The sequence below is a fragment of the Humulus lupulus genome, chromosome 6, assembly GCF_963169125.1.
Source record: "Humulus lupulus chromosome 6, drHumLupu1.1, whole genome shotgun sequence".
Classification (NCBI taxonomy): domain Eukaryota; kingdom Viridiplantae; phylum Streptophyta; class Magnoliopsida; order Rosales; family Cannabaceae; genus Humulus; species Humulus lupulus.
This window is the reverse complement of record NC_084798.1, coordinates 9761642-9781876: the sequence shown is the minus strand read 5'-3', so window position 1 is coordinate 9781876 and position 20235 is coordinate 9761642.

The window sequence follows — 20235 nt, the reverse complement described above, 5'->3', positions numbered from 1 at the left end:
ACGAGCCCTACAGGCACTTATGGCCGCACAGGGCCCAGCAGCCAACCCCACAGCTGGCCCGCTTCCAGAAACGCAACAACCCACTCCCCAAGAGCAAGCCGGGGGCCTCAGGGGTGCTAGTCCGATCCGTCCCCCAGAGCCTTTTCCCGACACGGCTCCGAGAGTCTCGGACAAGGAGCGACGGAAGACCCGAGAGAAGACCACCCCCGTCGAGAAAGCCGGGGCACGTTCACGGCCGTTGCCTAGGAAAGAGAAGGTGCGCCTCGTCCCAAGACGAGGCCACCCAATCGATCCGCAAGGAGCGCGGCCACAGAACGAGCAGCCCCGGCACGCCCCAGGGCCAAACGGACGGGAAAGGTCTTTGCACCCGAGTGCCTTGGTCAACAAGAACCGCCGGGAACGATCTCGCCGCGAGGATCGTCACGCTCTCAGCTCAGGGGACGACACTTCCCGGGTAGATTTACGTGATGGACTGAATGCCCGGAAGGAGCGGGCCCGCAAGGAAAAAATCCTCCCTCGAGGCGGCGACCTCAGGAACGACATCAACGACAGGAGGAACGAGAGAATCCCCCTGGAGGATAGCACGGCCAAGATGCTCATGGAGCAAATGGCCGCATTAAAAAAGGTCACTGATCGCCTGGTCCGCAAGAGGAAGGCGCGGACACTGACTCCGACGAAGAGGATAAAGAGCCGTGCGCGAGGCACATCCTGGACGCCGTATTGCCCAAGGGGTTCAAGATGCCGAGCCTCACTGCCTATACTGGAAATACAGATCCTAGGGATCATCTGTCCCGGTACAACCGACTCATGACCGTCGCTCACGTCAGTGACGACGACAAATGCCTTTGCTTCTCCATCACGTTGGGCGGTCCCGCCGAAGAGTGGTAGAAAAGGCTTAAACCGGGGTTTATCCAATCGTGGTCCGGGCTACAGTCAGCATTCCGGAAGCAGTTCGTGGCCGCCATGAGGATGGACATGCAAATCAGCGCCCTCGCCAATATTAAGCAGCTACCCGCGGAGACATTGAGAGCCTACATCCAGCGCTTTACTGAAGAAGCCTCCAAGACAAAGGTCGATGACGGACAGCGCCTGGTGGCACTGCAGTCTGGAATCCGGGCCGGGTCCTCACTTTGGGACGACATGCAGCGCAGTAAAGCCGCTACGTTGGAAGAATTCATCAGGAGGGCCCAAGGATTCATCAACTGGGAGGAGGCTCAGATCCAGGCCTTCGGATGGCCCCCGGCTCCTCACCCCATCCCTCCGACGATCCCTCAGACGATTCCGGGAGGTGCGGGACAATTCCCTGCACAGTCCTACGCCACGCCCCCCATAGTCCCGGGGACGGCCGTCACGCCCGGCATCAGTTACACCCCTACGGTATACGGCCCTGCCGCTTCGGGGTACGCCCCGGCCCAATCAACGCACTTCTCCGGTTATGGCGTCGCGCCGGCAGGCCACAGTATGACTCCCGTCGTAGCCCAACAATCGCAGATAGGAGTAACCGAGGCAAGCGTGAATCCCTCCCGGGGGAAGCGATCGGGCAAAGGCCAGAACCGGCCTGAGTTGGCCAAAAAGGGGAAGAGGGGCTACGAGCCCCAATATTCGGAATACACCAACTTGGTGGACACCCGGGAAAACATCTACCTGGCGACAGAAAGAGCGGTCCACTACCGGAAACCTAGCCCCATGTTTAAGGGGGGAAGGAATCCAAGAGACACCAGCAAACGGTGCGCCTATCACAAAGACGTGGGCCACACCACCGACGAGTGTCGGCAGCTCAAAGACGAGATTGAAAACCTCATCAAGCTCGGGCACCTCCACCAGTGGGTAAGGATGCCCATGGGTGTCCTGGGCATGTCAGCAAGCCCCAGACAATCCACGGCTCCGGTAACGACTTGTGCATACCCGCCCCAGGGAGGGTATGCACAGGGACCTCCAGCGCAGGCCCCTCAGGGGACCATCGCCGCACCGGCTCCCGGCCCTGGAATGCCCTATTCTTCTGGGGCAGCACCCCCTCGGGTGGACGGACATGTGGCGACCATATCGGGCGGACCCCACCTAGGAGGACCTTCAAAGAATGACCAGAAGCGCTATCTGAGCGAGCTGGACCACGACCAAGAAGTTTGCGCCCTTGTCCAGGCCCCGGCTCAGCGCCCTAAACTGATAAACCTCCCCATCACTTTCACGGAGGACGACGCCCGCAACGTCCATTTTCCGCACCACGACCCGCTGGTCATAGATGCTCAAATCGCCAACAAGTTGGTATCCCGCGTGTTGGTGGATGACGGAAGCTCCATCAACTTGTTGTTCAAACCCGCCTTTGCCGCCATTGGCCTGACGGAGGCGGATCTGGCGTCCTGCCCAACCCAAATCTACGGCTTCAACGGAGATGCACTTCTCCCCATGGGAAAGGTCCAGCTGCCGGTGATGCTGGGGGATGAATTGCAGCACTTGTTCAAGTTCAGCACCTTTGTTGTGGTGGATTGCCCAACCGCGTACAACGTTATCTTTGGCCGGCCCGCACTGGTCGAGTTCGGGGCCATCACCTTTATCCGCCATCTTTGCATGAAGTTCCCATGCGGCAACGGAGGAATAGGGACTGTCCGGGGAGACCAAAAAAGCGCTCGGAAGTGTTACCATGTCTTTGCCCGTCCCATATATATGGTCCGGGAGGGGCCTGTCGAGCCGGCCATCCTTTCGGCCGAGCAAGCAGTCCAGGAAGAGGATGATCTGGACCCGCGAATAGGAGACGATCGCATCCTGGAGCCAATGGACGAAATAGAAGAGGTATGCATCAGCGAAACCGACCCGGCCAGGATCATCCAAGTGGGAAAGAGCCTGCCGGCGGACATTCGGGCCGTCATTATCGCCCGAGTCCAGGAAAACCAGGATCTTCTGGCCTGGTCCCACTCCGATATGACCGGGGTCGACCGCAATATAATCTGCCACGCGTTAAGTATTGACCCAAACGCGACCCCGGTCCGCCAGAAGCGCAGACCTTTGGGGACGGAAAGGGCCGAGGCCCTCAAGCTGAGGTGGAGAAGTTGTCTTCCATCAACTTCATCCGCGAAGCGGTATATCCCGTGTGGCTGGCCAATCCGGTCTTGGTGCAGAAACCGAACGGGACCTGGAGGACTTGCATTGACTTCACGGATCTCAACAAAGCGTGTCCGAAGGACTGTTTCCCACTCCCCCGAATCGACCAAATGGTGGATGCTACATCTGGTTACGAGATCTTGAGTTTCATGGACGCTTACTTCGGCTACAACCAGATCTCCATGCACGTGGCGGATCAGGAGCATACCAGCTTCCAGACTGACAAGGGCATCTATTGCTATATAGTCATGCCTTTCGGACTCAAAAATGCTGGAGCAACGTACCAAAGGCTCGTCAATCGAATGTTTCGGGCCCAGCTAGGGCGGAACATGGAGGTGTACATCGACGATATGTTGGTCAAGTCCAAGACGTTGCGGGACCACTCGAACGATTTGGCGGAGGCTTTCGCAGCTATCCGGAAGTACGGGATGAAGCTGAACCCTAAGAAGTGCACTTTCGGCGTAGCTTCTGGGAAGTTCCTGGGCTTCATAGTGAGCTTCCGAGGAATCGAAGCCAACCCAGAGAAGATCAAGGCACTGATCGACATGACCTCTCCCCGGAAGCACAAGGACGTCCAAAGCCTGACGGGGCGAGTGGCCGCCCTGAGCTGTTTCGTTTCGAAGGCCACGGACAAGTGCGTCCCTTTTTTCAACGTCCTTCGAGGAAGCCAGCGGTTCGAGTGGTCACTCGAATGCGAAGAGGCCTTCCAGAAGCTGAAAGAACACCTGGCCAAAGCCCCCATCCTGGCGAAGCCAGTCGAAGGGGAGCCTTTGTATCTGTACCTGGCCGTGACCGAGAACGCCGTCAGCGCCGCGTTGGTACGAGAAGAGGAAAGGACACAACTCCCGGTATACTACGTGAGCAAGCGGTTACTAGACGCCGAATCTCGATACCCGTTGATCGAAAAGTTGACCTTTTGCCTATTGATGGCTTCCCGGAAGCTTCGACCTTACTTCCAGGCTCATGCCATAAAGGTCTTAACCAACCATCCCCTGCGGCAGGTGTTGCAGAAACCCGAGTCGTCGGGGAGACTCCTGAAGTGGGCAATGGAGCTGAGCCAATTTGATATATCTTACGTGCCCCGGGTGTCCATCAAGGGACAAGCCCTGGCCGATTTCATCGTCGAATGCTCCGGGACCCCCCCAGAAGAGAGTATCCCCGCAGCCCCTGCGGCGCCCGTTTGGAAAATCTTCGTGGATGGATCCTCGAACGAGAATGGGGCCAGCGCCGGGATCATCTTGGTGTCACCGCAGGGGCACCAGCTACAAAATGCCCTCCGTTTCCAGTTCAAAGCATCGAACAACGAGGCGGAGCATGAAGCTGTCCTAGCCGGCCTGCGTCTGGCCCGGGAGGTAGGGGCAGCGAACCTCGAACTTTACAGCGATTCTCAGCTAGTAGTCAGGCAAATCTCGGGGGAGTATCAGACCAAGGGAGAAAGAATGGCGGCATACGTGACTCAAACGAGGGAGATGCTCCAGACGTTCGTGGCGCATTCCATCCGCCAGATCCCCCGGGAGAAGAATGTTTTCGCGGATACATTAGCGAAGCTGGCAACCGATGCAGAGGCCGAACTGGCCGGACTGGTTCCCGTTAACCATCTCCCTGTCCCGAGCATCAGGGCTCCCACCGCCCATACCGTCGACCACTCCACTTCCTGGATGGGGCCGCTGATCCGATACCTGTCTACCGGGGAAGTTCCGAACGATCGAGCCGCGGCCAGGAAGCTCCTATACCAGGTCCACCGGTACGTCATGATGGACGGAAAACTCTATCGCCGGGGATGGTCTAAGCCTTATCTCAGGTGCGTGTCCGGGACTGAGCTGGGCGCCATCATGCATGAGGTCCATGAAGGCTTTTGCGGAGATCACACGGCCGGGCCCAGTTTGTCCAAGAAGATTCTGCGCCAAGGATACTTCTGGCCCACCATGAAGAAAGATTGCATAGACTACGTCCGCAAGTGCGAGCAGTGCAAGAGGTATGCGAAGATCCCTCGGGCCCCCCAACAGAGATAACCTTGATGAACAGTCCCTGGCCCTTCGCAGTGTGGGGGATCGATCTTGTGGGATCTCTCCCGACCGGGAAGGGAGGGGTGAAGTATGCCATTGTGGCTGTAGACTATTTCACGAAATGGGTCGAGGCGGAACCCATGAACGCGATCACGTCCAAGAAGGCCTTAGATTTCGTCGTCAATAACATAGTGTGTCGATATAGCCTCCCCTACAAAATCGTGTCCGACAACGGGAAGCAGTTTGACAGCTTCCACTTCACGGATTTTTGCGAAAGGCACGGTATAGTGAAGAGTTTCTCGGCAGTCGCCAGACCACAGGCGAACGGGCAGGGCGAAGCCGTGAACAAAATCCTAAAAGGGACACTGAAGAAAAAGCTCCAAGCCTGTAAGAGCAAATGGCCCGAGGAACTCCCCCGCGTATTATGGGACTACCAGACGACCGAAAGGACGTCAACCGGGCACACCCCCTACTCTATGGTTTATGGATGCGAAGCCGTCATCCCAATTGAAACGACCGTCCCGTCCCATCGACGCGACACGTATGATCCCACCCAGAACCACGCCCTACTCCAGGAGTCGCTGGATCTTATCGAGGAGATTCGGGAAGAGTCGCAAGTACAGTTGAAGATGTACCAGGGCAAGATCGCGCGGCATTTCAACTCCAGAGTCAAGAGCCGTAAGTTTGAAACCGGCGATCTAATCCTGCGGAGGGTCTTCCCTGCCACTCAAGATCCGAGAGTAGGGGTTCTGGGCCCTAATTGGGAAGGGCCATATGAGATCCAGCACGAGGTCTGCCCCGGGACGTACCGCTTGAAGCGGCTTGATGGTTCCGAGGTTCCGCGAGCCTGGAACGCGAAGCATCTTCGTAAATACTACCAATAGTCCTAGAACTCGTCCCAGTTTAGTGTTTACGTTGTAAGCAATGTACGCCTCAGGGCTAGTTCCCTTTTGAACAATGAAAATGACGTGTGCAAAACGTCATAAAGGGCTATTGTCACCATGGAAATGTACGCCTCAGGGTGAATTCCTTTCGATTTTCTTTCTCAAGTGACCCCAGACCCGTCTCCGCTCACTTGCGGGGGGTGTCATCCCAGGCACAAGAGAAATACGAGGACCGAGCCTAAGGCCGGTCCCACCCCGGACGAACGATGTCTGGGGGTATAAAATTAAGAGGACCGTGCCCAAGGCCGGTCCTGCCCGGACGAACGATGTCCGGGGGTATATAATAAAAGGGACTAAGCCAAGGCCGGTCCCGCCCGGACGAAACGACGTCCGGGGATATTAAAAAAGAGGACCGAGCCCAAGGCCGGTCCCGCCCCGGACGAACGATGTCCGGGGGTATAAAATTAAGAGGACCGTGCCCAAGGCCGGTCCCGCCCCGGACGAACGATGTCCGGGGGTATAAAATTAAGAGGACCGTGCCCAAGGCCGGTCCCGCCCCGGACGAATGATGTCCGGGGGTATATAATAAAAGGGACCAAGCCAAGGCCGGTCCCGCCTGGACGAAACGACGTCTGGGGATATTAAAAAAGAGGACCGAGCCCAAGGCCGGTCCCGCCCCGGACGAACGATGTCCGGGGGTATAAAATTAAGAGGACCGTGCCCAAGGCCGGTCCCGCCTGGACGAACGATGTCCGGGGGTATAAAATTAAGAGGACTGTGCCCAAGGCCGGTCCCGCCCGGACGAACGATGTCCGGGGGTATATAATAAAAGGGACCAAGCCAAGGCCTGTCCCGCCCGGACGAAACGACGTCCGGAGATATTAAAAAAGAGGACCGAGCCCAGGGCCGGTCCCGCCCCGGACGAATGATGTCCGGGGGTATAAAATTAAGAGGACCGTGCCCAAGGTTGGTCCCGCCCGGACGAACGATGTCCGGGGGTATATAATGAAAGGGACCAAGCCAAGGCCGGTCCCGCCCAGACGAAACGACGTCCGGGGATATTAAAAAAGAGGACCGAGCCCAAGGCCGGTCCCGCCTGGACGAACGATGTCCGGGGGTATAAAATTAAGAGGACCGAGCCCAAGGTCGGTCCCGCCCCGGACGAACGATGTCCGGGGGTATAAAATTAAGAGGACTGTGCCCAAGGCCGGTCCTGCCCTGGACGAACGATGTCCGAGGGTATAAAATTAAGAGGATCGTGCCCAGGGCCGGTCCCACCCTGGACGAACGGTGTCTGAGGGTATAAAAAGGGGCCACGCCTAAGCTTGGTTCCGCCCGGACATTTTCCGGGGATATAAAGATATCCGGTTTGCCCCGGGGCAAGGCCGGGGCCTAAAACTGAAAAGGAGGACGAAACGCCCAGCTGAGCCAAGCCCCGAGAGCCCTGGGCCAAGCGCCAAGGCTAGAGACCTGGAAAATTTAGTTGGGTCTAGTCCCGGCCGTTGGAACCAGGACTAAACCCCTGCAATCAGTTAGTCGCGGCAACAAATCGAAATCTCTACTGAACCATGGAAGGAAGTTTTCTTAAAAAACCAAAGGAAGTAGCAAGGGTTTAAGTTTAATTACAAGCCAAACAGTAACAAAAGTACAAGGCCGGGACTTGGGCCTATAGCGCATCCGCCCAAAGGTCCGCGTCCTCCCTCTCCTTGGCCTCATACTCAGCACGCTTCGATTCAGGGTCAGGGAAGACAAGGAGGTTCATGTTCTTATCCTTGCTCCAGGCCATATAGATGGCCTCATCAAAGGTGACATCCACTAAGTTATCGGCCTCCTCCTTTCTCCTGACGGGTCGTCTCATGCGCCGCCTTCTCCTGCAGCAGGGAGTCGCCCAGTTCGCAGAATCAGGCTTTCAGGGCCAGGATCTCCTCCTTGGCTAGGGCGGACTGTGCCGCGGTCGTCTCCAAGAGCGTCGCCCTTTCATCGGCAACTTTTGTCTTCCGGGACAACTCCTCTTCCAGCCCAGCCTTGGCGCGGCCAATCTCCTCGCGCTCCGCCTTCAGACGGGCCACTTCTTCCTGGAGGTGGGTCGTTTCCCGGCTGAGGGTTTCCTTGACGGCCTCCCTCTGGTTCACGGCCGCCTCCAGCTCCAGCTTGGCCGTCTCCATCTTTATGGCAAGCTCGGCCACAAGATCGGCGCTCCTCTGGGACAGTAAATCAACCTGGAGCAAAGAAAAGTTAGAAAATAAAACCACCGCCAACAAATGACGAAAGGAATATGAGTGAGGTGAACATTACCGCGGTGGCCTGGTGGCAGAGAGCCTGAGAGATGAACATCACGTCCGGGTTGGCTATCGTGGCGTACCTCTTCAGCTGAAGGTTGGACATAGTGCTCCCAATCTGATCCAGCAGATCAGCAACCATGGGGGCGATGTCCTGGCCCAGCTTGGGGCGGAAGCCCGCCTCGGCAGCTAGCCGGTCCACGATCGGCTGGGGAGCGTTGAACTCGGCACGACGGTCCGAGAATTCGACCTGACGACGGATTGTCAGGGCTTTGTAAGCATCGTCCCTCCAGCACCGGCCGTTTTCCCAGGTCCGGTTGATCAGCCAAGACTGTTCGTCCCGTAGGGCGGATTCCCCCTCCTCGAGAAGAGTTGGGCGGAGGGGAAGGACAGGCGGAGCAGGGATATCCTTCGCGGTTAGTCGACTCTCCCCATGCGACTCCTCAGCTGTTTCCGACCGCGTCGTCCGGGGCCTCTTCCCGAGGTTGCCTTCCCACGCGTCGTCTTCCGGGCCCCTCTTTCCTGAGCTCCGGCTTACAGCTTCGCTCGCTTCCAAATCAATCATCGGGGGCTGGTCCGAAGAGACGTTTGCGGCTGGCTCCACGGCCTGGAAGGGAACCACGGCCAGAGCCTCGCCTGAACAGGGCACTGTCCCGGGTGTTTCACTGGTGGGGAGGGGCTCCGTGCCCGCCACAACGTTTGACCTCTTGGCCGCCTTCTTGGCTGACCGTTCCTTGATGAGTCTCCTCATCTCGCTGGCCGGGTTAGACATGTCAGAATCCTTTGCAAAAGTATAGGAGAAAGGAGTTAGGACGATAAGCAAAACAGATGAAAATGCACAATAAAAAAAGACGGCCCGGGACGAACCCTCATCTAAGCCCCGGGCGAGACTCAGTTCCCTTAAAGCGAACGAGTGGATCCGATCTCCTGCGTCATCCGGGGTTAGGAACCCCCCGTACTGGAGGAACCCGGACATGAACATTAGGACCTCTGATCCCACAGGGACAGGAGACGAAGGCCTCATCTCCCCGTCAGCCCCAAACGCGGGGCCCGGCGGTCCTAGCCTATCCCTAGCTAAGTCCCCGATTCGGGGAGCATAAGTTAAGATTAGTGGGGAGCTTCCTCGCCCCGATACGCTAGCCCCGGGTGTCCCGGCGTTTGGTAGGGCGTCTTCGAAATGCTCCTCCAGCTCTTCCGAGGTGGCTGCTTCCGCCGGAAGCTGATTCTTCTTACGCTGGGCTGCGGTGGCCCGCGCCGCTCTCACCACCTCGACGATGTGGTCGAGGGCCAGCTGCTCCCGGACCTCGGCGTTCTTCTCGCACGGGATGCCCCGGAAGCTCGGGATAACAATGGTCTGGGTGGCCGCAAGCAACCCTATTAGCCGGAGGTTGTCATCATTGACATAGCCCCCAACGTCCAGCTCCTCCGCGGTCAACTTGGCATAGAACCTCCTCCTTTCCAGGAGGAACTCGGTAAGGGGGGTTTGAATGAAAGGACCTACGACCCAGAAGATACGATAAGAGGTGGAAGCAAAAGGTGAATAAAAGAGAAGGTTCGGAGGAATACTTACCCACTCGCTGGAAGTCCAGCAGAAGTGTGGGGTTCTTGTCAATAAGGAACCCGGATGTCATGAACCAGTAATGCCTGACATCCGGGGGGTGCTTCCAGGTGCTGGTAGGAGCAGGGTAGCTGCTCCGCAGCTGCAGCCTGTAAAAGACGTCCAGGCTCTTGTTTTTAACATTGACCTGCGGCACAAACTTATAGAAGTACAAGACTTCCGCCGGGGTAGGCTCCACGATCTCCTTCGCGACACAGAACACCTTCCACCCAGCAAACAGGCGGTACGCTTGTGGCAACAGTTGGAACGGTGCGATCCCCACATACGTCAGGAACCGCACGAAATAGTCATGAAGCGGGAGCGTAGCTCCCGCGCTGATATGGTCGGCGCTCCAGGCCTCGAATCCATCCACCGACGTGTGCGCCCGTTCCTCCAGCCTGGCCATGCGATTGTGGAAGAGGCCCGGGGTTGATTCGATGCCCAGTCGCGTCTCCAGGAGCAGCATCATCTGGTAGTTCCGAAACGAGTTGGCCGTTACGTCCATTTCCCACCTGTTGCCTGTGGGCGTCTTGGTTCCGGGAACGACTACAGGGGCCCTATTGACCTCTTCTTCGGAATGGAGTGTAACGCCTGTGGCCATAACTGACGATCTGGGAACAAAGAAAGAAAGGCCAAGCAGTCAGTACCTAAACCCAAAAAAGTCGGTCAAGGTACAGGGAGTCTCCTAAGGACTGCTTGGAGTACCGTCGGATCAGGCCTGGGACCTCGACAAGCCCCAAGACCCTGATCGGGAGAGAAGGCTACTGTAGAGTCCAAGAACTTTACTTAGCTAATTATTTAGTAGTATTATAGTATGTTTAGTGTTATCTTTGTTACTATGGATTTTTGGTTCAGACCGGGAGTTATTTGGACACTCATAGTAGTACTTATAGATTTTCTAAGTTTAACTTATAGTTTAAGAATATTAAGTATAACCTAAGGTTTGATTAATGTGACTGATATTAAGGATTATATTATTATATTATAAGGTTTAGACATCAACCAATAGGATTTTAAGCACATGTTTTGAATGGTAATTAATGATTAAGTATTTTTGAGGATTAAATTAAATAAGGGTAAAAGTTTGAATGTATAGGGTCAGTCAGCAGCTTTGAGCACGTTGAGGGCTTAGTCAAGGCTGTTTACTCCATTCAAACTCAGCTAAAAATGTGTAAATTCGTGTTTAAATATTCAGTGTATGCCGATATATCGCAGCTATAGGGGGCGATATATCGCAGCACGTAGATACGGAAAACACGAATCGATGCACGGTCGCCTCGGGAACAAAGGTCCAGGCGATATATCGCCTATAGGGGGCGATATATCGCCTCCACCAGCATGTTTTCAAATACATTTGAATTCTTTTCCCTTCAGCCATTCAAAATCCTTCAACAGTCCAGCATCTTCTGAACGAGTCTTCAGCCTCTGCTGAACGATTATTCAAATGATTTTCACTTAAAAAGCCATTATTTTTATTCAAGTAAAATCAAGATATTTTCATTCCCAAACTCTATAAATAGGACCTAGTACCCAGCCATTATTCACCATTTGCTCTAAGTTCAGAGGCTGCTAGTGTTAAGTGAGTGTGAGAGTGTAAACACTTGGTTTGGGGAAAAACTATAAGCTTAAACATCATAAGCTTATCAAACACTTTGGGAAGTGAGTGCTATAGTATTTCGGTGGATGTTAGATTGATCTTGCAATCTTTGAGGTAAACCCAAAACTCTAGTTCTTTTCTGTATTTTTATGTTATTTCCTTTCTCAAAACCTTCTACTCAGTCCCCTAACCTTATTCTTATTTTGGTTAGGGAATCCAAGCTTTTAAGCATATAAGTCGGTAAGTGTGTTTTCTATGGTTTAGTCTTTCCATCTCTTTCATTTCATCGCCTTCTTTAGACTTACTCTTTCTTATGGTTTTAGGAGTGTTCCAACAATCCCAACTCAGTCCATAATCTCGGTAACTTTGGTAAGGAAATAGGCTAGAATCAACATGTTATGTGATTATGTTATCTATATGTTTTATGTTATTAAAAGTGTTATGATATATGTGTATGTTTGTAGGCTTGGGCATATGACCCATATGACTAACAAGACCCCAAATGGGTTATGGGCATATGACCTACTTAGCTAGTAGGACCCCACTAATCCCATGGGCATATGCTTGTTTAGTCTATGGGACCCCAAGTAATAATGACCATTATAATAAGTGTATGTTATATGTATTATGTTAAGTCTTTATGTTTTCTTATGAAATTATGTATGTGACTTTGTGTTAGATTTTCCTTACTGGGCATTAGGCTCACTCCTTTCTGTTTATGTGCAGGAAAATAAGTTTAGAGGCGGAAAGATTCGTGACGCTTGGAGAATGTGTATCGATTATGAATGGAGTCAAGGGGCCGAGCGTTATTCGATTCGAGGATATAGTCTCCTTTTATGTTTTTATGGTTTTTATGTGTATTTTCCGCATTATTATGTAATGTCTTTTATTTTAAATCTTGTTTTGTTTTAAAGACAATGGGATTCCAAAATCCTTCTTAGTATTCTGTTTATTTGTAAATAACTCTTATTTTCAAGTTACTCAATAAATTATGGTATTTTCGTAAAAATGTAAGTTTTATGTATAGTTTCGATAATGGTCCAATTAGTCTAGATTAGTGGGTCATTACATTTGGTATCAGAGAAAACGGTTCCTTCGCATGAAGTTCTCCTCGATACACATGCTCAAAGCTCCGAATCGGACCGCCAAGTAAGTGTTTAAGTTACAAGTTACAAGTTACTTTGTCTATGTGTATAGCTAACAACTTTAGTGTTTATGTTTCAGTTAAAAATGAATGGAGCTTTAACCTACCAAGATATCCGAGCCATTAAGGCCTTAAAAAGAATAAGGGAGCCAAGAAACACCGTAGGAGCCTTAGAAAGGATTACACGAAGGTTGCTTTTGTTTCACCAAGCAATAGGTGGCCTTCAAGAGGCTAAACAAATAATGCTAAGATCAACAGAACAATATGTATTAGTGATTAGGTTGTTTAAAGATTTCCATCCTGTAATAGCAGCCTTAGAAGAAATATGGGAAGAAATGAATGATGAGGATGAATCACCATTAGCAATGAGATACTATTTCCTCTTAGTTAGGTTCACCGCAAAATTTGAATTTCAATTCACCAAGGAGCAAAAGAATAGGATTCTCACAAACCTTCCTAGAGGGCATTTTGATGCTCATGATAATGATGACTATGAGGCTATAGATGATGATATGTTAGATGACGGATCGGATGTAGAAGATCCCGATTTTTAGATTAGTAGTTTTTATTTGTTTTATTTACTTTTATGTTATGATTGTAATAAGTGAAATTGTTTTCCAAATAAATAAACATGCTATTTGAATATCATGTGTGAGTTTGAATTTTTTTTTCACAATCATAATAAATACTAAATAAAATGAATAATGACTGAGTTCGGTGATGGTGGATACAAATCAATGAACCTGGTTTCCTTATTGAGAGTTAGGGGGCCTTAGTAGTGGGAACGATTTTACTGATCCCAGCCCTCCCTCAATATGGTTAACTTTGGAACAAAGATAAGTTTCGAGCCTGAGAATTAAGTCATATAGGATGATTAGAAACACACTTAGAAAAAAAAAAAAAAAAGATGACTTGTTTTTCTAAGTATAGAAACCCACTCTAATAATAAATAAAGACCTATATAATTTTTCATAAAAAGTCATAATAAATAGGTCCGAGATATGTTTGTTTTAGAATAAGTTTTTGCCTTAGAGCCTATTAGGAAAAAGTTCTAACATGTTTCTTTTAACTGTTAGAACTCTGCTACGATGTCTCTCCGAAGATCTGCTCGCACCAACGGGAACGCTTCCAACGATGTTCCAGCGACCAATGCGGTCCCTACCGTTCGCCGAAGGAGAGTGCGTGTTATTGCTCGCCGCAACGCGCCGGCACAGCCAGCTGACAACACTGCAGAGATTGCCAGACTGCGACAACAAGTTGAGGAACTTCTGCAGCAACAACGCCAACAGGCTCAATCTCAGCCTCAGCCTCCGCCACAGCCGCAGCCGCAGCCGCAGCCGCAGCCACAGCCAATGGCCCCAGCACCCCAACAAGTTGGTCCGTATGGGGGATGGCCTATGAAGAACTACGCTCCTTATCCTGTACAGCATATGGAGCCGGTGTACGAAAGGTTCCGCAAGCAGCACGCTCCGAACTTCGAAGGGACTACGGACCCCTTTGAAGCAGAAGAATGGCTAAGGAATGTGGAGCCGATCCTAGCCCACATGAACCTTAATAATGCTGACCGCATATCCTGCGTCTCATCTTTACTCAAGAAAGATGCCAGGATATGGTGGGATTTGGTCCAGCAATCCCACGATGCTGCCACCATGACGTGGACCCGATTTGTGGAGCTCTTCCACAAGAAGTACTACAATTCAGCGGTACTTGCTACAAGAGTTGAGGAGTTCACCAATCTGAAGCAAGGGAATTTAACAGTGGCGGAATATGCTCGTCAGTTTGATCGCTTAGCCAAGTTCGCGGCAGAGTTAGTTCCAACCGATTATCTGAGGGTGAACAAATTCGTGAGAGGACTCCGACCAAAGATTGAGATGGGGGTGAAACTAGCAAACCCGGGAAACACTTCATATGCCGACGTTCTTGAGACGGCAATTGAAGTAGAAAGGTTGCAAGCCAACGTGAGCAAAGAAGAAGCCAGCAAGCCGGAACCTAGGCAGCAGAGCCAACCTCAGGCCAGTCGGAACAACAATCAGTCCAGCAACAATCAGTCCAACAACAACGGTAACGGACAGAAGAGAAGGCATCCTGACAACAAGCAAGCCGACAACAATAAAAGGGCACGACCAAGTAATGGGGGAAATAGGTCGGGCTACGTGGAATACCCGCCATGTGCCAAATGTCAGAAGAAGCACCCCGGAGAATGCCGTGCCAACACCAAGGAGTGTTTCAACTGTGGTCAAGAAGGGCATCGTAAAAGAGACTGTCCTCAGCAAAAGCCGGAAGGAAAGAAGGACGAAAAGATGGTTCCTGCTCGGGTTTTTGCTTTAACCCAAGGAGAGGCGGATGCTAGCAACAAGGTGGTCACAGGTCAGGTTTCCATCCTCAATAAATTATGTCATGTATTATTTGATTCGGGAGCCACCCATTCGTATATTTCGTTAGGAATGATAGATAAACTAGACAAACCTAGTGAAAGATTTAGAACTAGGTTTGCAACCGAGTTGCCTTCGGGCAAAGTAGTTCTATCATCACGAATTGTACGAGGCGTACCAATCAAGATTGAGGACAAGGAACTAGAAGGAGACCTGATAGAGCTGGTGATCAAAGACTTCGACGTCATACTAGGCATGGATTGGCTAGCACGGCATGGCGCAACGATCGACTGCAGACGCAAGAAGGTGACATTCGATACTCCTGACGGCCAGAAAATGTGCTTCATGGGACAAGCTTCAGGACTACGCACACCGTTAGTGTCATCTCTCAAAGCTCAGAGAATGATGGAGAAAGGATGCCAAGCATTCTTAGCCAACATCACGAATGTGGAGAAGGAGACATCACTCAAAGTTGGAGATGTTCGAGTTATACAAGAATTTCCAGAAGTTTTCCCCGATGACTTGCCAGGATTGCCGCCAACTAGAGAAATAGACTTCACGATAGAATTAGTACCCGGCACCGAGCCTATCTCTAAGGCACCATACCGGATGGCACCTACGGAACTCAAGGAGTTAAAGACACAGCTACAAGAACTCCTAGACTTGGGTTTCATTAGGCCAAGCCATTCACCATGGGGAGCTCCGGTACTATTCGTGAAGAAGAAGGACGGAAGTATGCGCATGTGCATAGACTACCGAGAGCTGAATAAAGTAACAATTAAGAACAAATACCCGCTACCTCGGATTGATGATTTGTTTGATCAACTCCGAGGCGCAACTGTATTTTCTAAGATCGATCTACGGTCCGGGTATCATCAGCTCAAGGTAAAGGGAGGAGATATCCCTAAGACAGCCTTTAGGACTCGTTATGGACATTACGAGTTCTTGGTAATGTCTTTTGGTCTTACTAACGCGCCAGCCGCGTTTATGGACTTAATGAATAGGGTCTTCAAGGACTACTTGGATAAATTCGTCGTTGTGTTCATCGACGACATTTTAATTTACTCCAAGGATGAAGTGGAGCACGAGGAACACTTGAGGATGATTTTGACGCGATTAAAGGAGCACCAACTCTACGCGAAGTTCAAGAAATGCGAGTTTTGGCTCTCACAAGTGGCGTTCCTCGGGCACATCATATCGAAAGACGGAGTTGCAGTAGATCCATCGAAGGTAGAGGCCGTGAAAGATTGGCCTAGACCAAAGAACGCGTCGGAAGTAAGAAGCTTCTTAGGGCTAGCAGGTTACTATAGAAAGTTTGTAGAGGGCTTTTCTAAAATAGCCACTCCACTCACCAACCTGACCCGGAAGCAACAAAAGTTTAACTGGAGTGATAAGTGTGAGGAAAGCTTCCAGTTTCTTAAGGATAAGCTTTGCTCAACACCAGTACTTAGTGTCCCAACACCCAACGACCAGTTCGTTGTTTACTGTGATGCATCAAAGTTAGGATTGGGATGCGTACTGATGCAAAATGACAAGGTGATAGCCTACGCCTCACGTCAGTTAAAGGAGTATGAACAACGCTATCCAACTCACGATATGGAGTTGGCAGCGGTGGTCTTTGCGTTAAAAATCTGGCGCCATTATCTTTACGGAGAACGGTGCGAGATTTATACGGACCACAAAAGTTTAAAATACTTCTTTACTCAGAAAGAGCTTAACATGAGGCAGCGCAGGTGGTTAGAGTTAGTAAAGGATTACGACTGCGAAATCCTATACCACCCGGGGAAGGCAAACGTAGTTGCCGATGCACTTAGCCGAAAAAGTTATGGGAACTTAGCAGCCTTATCCGGAATAGAAAAGCCACTGCAACAGGAGCTTATCAGTGCCGGAATAGAAGTGGTTGTAGGCAAGCTGGCTAACTTGTCTATCCAATCGAATCTGCTAGAAGACATACGGAATGGTCAGAGACATGATGATTCACTAGCAACGCACATGGATGCAGTCAGAGAAGGCAAGACTACAGATTTCTCAATATCCAGTCAAGGTTTATTGAGATATAAGGATCGAGTATGCGTGCCAGACAATCAGAGTATTAAGAAGACGATCCTAGAAGAAGCGCACAATACTCCGTACTCAGTTCATCCAGGGTCTACCAAGATGACTCATGACATCAAGGCAGTCTATTGGTGGCCAGGGATGAAGAAGGACATAGCGGAGTATGTATCTAAGTGTCTGGTATGCCAGCAAGTGAAGGCGGAGCATCAGCGGCCTGCTGGATTATTGCAACCGCTTAGCATACCGGAATGGAAGTGGGACGATATAGCCATGGACTTCGTGACGGGTCTGCCAAAGACAAATAAGCAGCATGATTCTGCTTGGATAGTCATAGATAGACTAACCAAGTCGGCTCATTTTCTGCCTGTTAAGACTTCTTATACGGCAGACCAATATGCAGACATCTACATCCAAGAGATTGTACGATTGCATGGAATCCCCAAGACGATAGTATCAGATAGAGGATCAGTGTTTACGTCAAGATTTTGGAGAAGCTTACAGCAAGCCATGGGTACTAAGTTAAGTCTTAGTACAGCTTTCCATCCTCAGACAGATGGGCAGTCCGAGCGTACGATTCAGATTTGAGAGGATATGCTACGCGCATGTGTACTTGATTTCGGAGGATCGTGGAACAAGTACTTACCGCTGATCGAATTCTCGTACAACAACAGCTACCAGTCGACGATCGAGATGGCACCTTATGAGTTGTTATATGGAAGAAGGTGCCGATCACCGTTGCACTGGGACGAGGTAGGAGAAAGGCAGCTTCTAGGGCCCGAAGCTGTTAGACAAGCTCAAGAAGCAGTAGCGCTTATTAGACAGCGTATGCTTGCTGCTCAAAGCCGTCAGAAAAGCTATGCGGATACCAAGCGACGCGATGTGGAGTTCCAAGTTGGAGATCAAGTCTTCCTGAAGATATCTCCTATGAAGGGTGTCAAGCGGTTCGGGAAGAAAGGCAAGCTCAGTCCCCGATTCTTAGGTCCTTTTGAGATATTGGACAAAGTGGGACCAGTTGCGTATAGACTAGCCCTACCGCCAGCACTAGCCGATAGTCACAACGTCTTCCACATCTCGATGTTACGCAAATATGTGTCAGACCCATCTCACGTCCTCAAGTACGATACCATAGCGCTCCAGAAAGACTTAAGTTACGAGGAACGACCGGTTAGCATCCTAGATAGGGGGATGAAGCAGTTACGGTCCAAGAGCTTTCCTATAGTTAAAGTCCTATGGAGCAATAGTTCTGAACGCGAGGCAACGTGGGAGTTGGAAGAGGACATGCAGAGCCGGTATCCGGAGTTATTTGGTAAGTAAATTTCGAGGACAAAATTCTTTTTAGTAGGGGAGAATTGTAGAGTCCAAGAACTTTACTTAGCTAATTTTTTAGTAGTATTATAGTATGTTTAGTGTTATCTTTGTTACTATGGATTTTTGGTTCAGACCGGGAGTTATTTGGACACTCATAGTAGTACTTATAGATTTTCTAAGTTTAACCTATAGTTTAAGAATATTAAGTATAACCTAAGGTTTGATTAATGTGACTGATATTAAGGATTATATTATTATATTATAAGGTTTAGACATCAACCAATAGGATTTTAAGCACATGTTTTGAATGGTAATTAATGATTAAGTATTTTTGAGGATTAAATTAAATAAGGGTAAAAGTTTGAATGTATAGGGTCAGTCAGCAGCTTTGAGCACGTTGAGGGCTTAGTCAAGGCTGTTTACTCCATTCAAACTCAGCTAAAAATGTGTAAATTCGTGTTTAAATATTCAGTGTATGCCGATATATCGCAGCTATAGGGGGCGATATATCGCAGCACGTAGATACGGAAAACACGAATCGATGCACGGTCGCCTCGGGAACAAAGGTCCAGGCGATATATCGCCTATAGGGGGCGATATATCGCCTCCACCAGCATGTTTTCAAATACATTTGAATTCTTTTCCCTTCAGCCATTCAAACTCCTTCAACAGTCCAGCATCTTCTGAACGAGTCTTCAGCCTCTGCTGAACGATTATTCAAATGATTTTCACTTAAAAAGCCATTATTTTTATTCAAGTAAAATCAAGATATTTTCATTCCCAAACTCTATAAATAGGACCTAGTACCCAGCCATTATTCACCATTTGCTCTAAGTTCAGAGGCTGCTAGTGTTAAGTGAGTGTGAGAGTGTAAACACTTGGTTTGGGGAAAAACTATAAGCTTAAACATCATAAGCTTATCAAACACTTTGGGAAGTGAGTGCTATAGTATTTCAGTGGATGTTAGATTGATCTTGCAATCTTTGAGGTAAACCCAAAACTCTAGTTCTTTTCTGTATTTTTATGTTATTTCCTTTCTCAAAACCTTCTACTCAGTCCCCTAACCTTATTCTTATTTTGGTTAGGGAATCCAAGCTTTTAAGCATATAAGTCGGTAAGTGTGTTTTCTATGGTTTAGTCTTTCCATCTCTTTCATTTCATCTCCTTCTTTAGACTTACTCTTTCTTATGGTTTTAGGAGTGTTCCAACAATCCAAACTCAGTCCATAATCTCGGTAACTTTGGTAAGGAAATAGGCTAGAATCAACATGTTATGTGATTATGTTATCTATATGTTTTATGTTATTAAAAGTGTTATGATATATGTGTATGTTTGTAGGCTTGGGCATATGACCCATATGACTAACAAGACCCCAAATGGGTTATGGGCATATGACCTACTTAGCTAGTAGGACCCCACTAATCCCATGGGCATATGCTTGTTTAGTCTATGGGACCCCAAGTAATAATGGCCATTATAATAAGTGTATGTTATATGTATTATGTTAAGTCTTTATGTTTTCTTATGAAATTATGTATGTGACTTTGTGTTAGATTTTCCTTACTGGGCATTAGGCTCACTCCTTTCTGTTTATGTGCAGGAAAATAAGTTTAGAGGCGGAAAGATTCGTGACGCTTGGAGAATGTGTATCGATGATGAATGGAGTCAAGGGGCCGAGCGTTATTCGATTCGAGGATATAGTCTCCTTTTATGTTTTTATGGTTTTTATGTGTATTTTCCGCATTATTATGTAATGTCTTTTATTTTAAATCTTGTTTTGTTTTAAAGACAATGGGATCCCAAAATCCTTCTTAGTATTCTGTTTATTTGTAAATAACTCTTATTTTCAAGTTACTCAATAAATTATGGTATTTTCGTAAAAATGTAAGTTTTATGT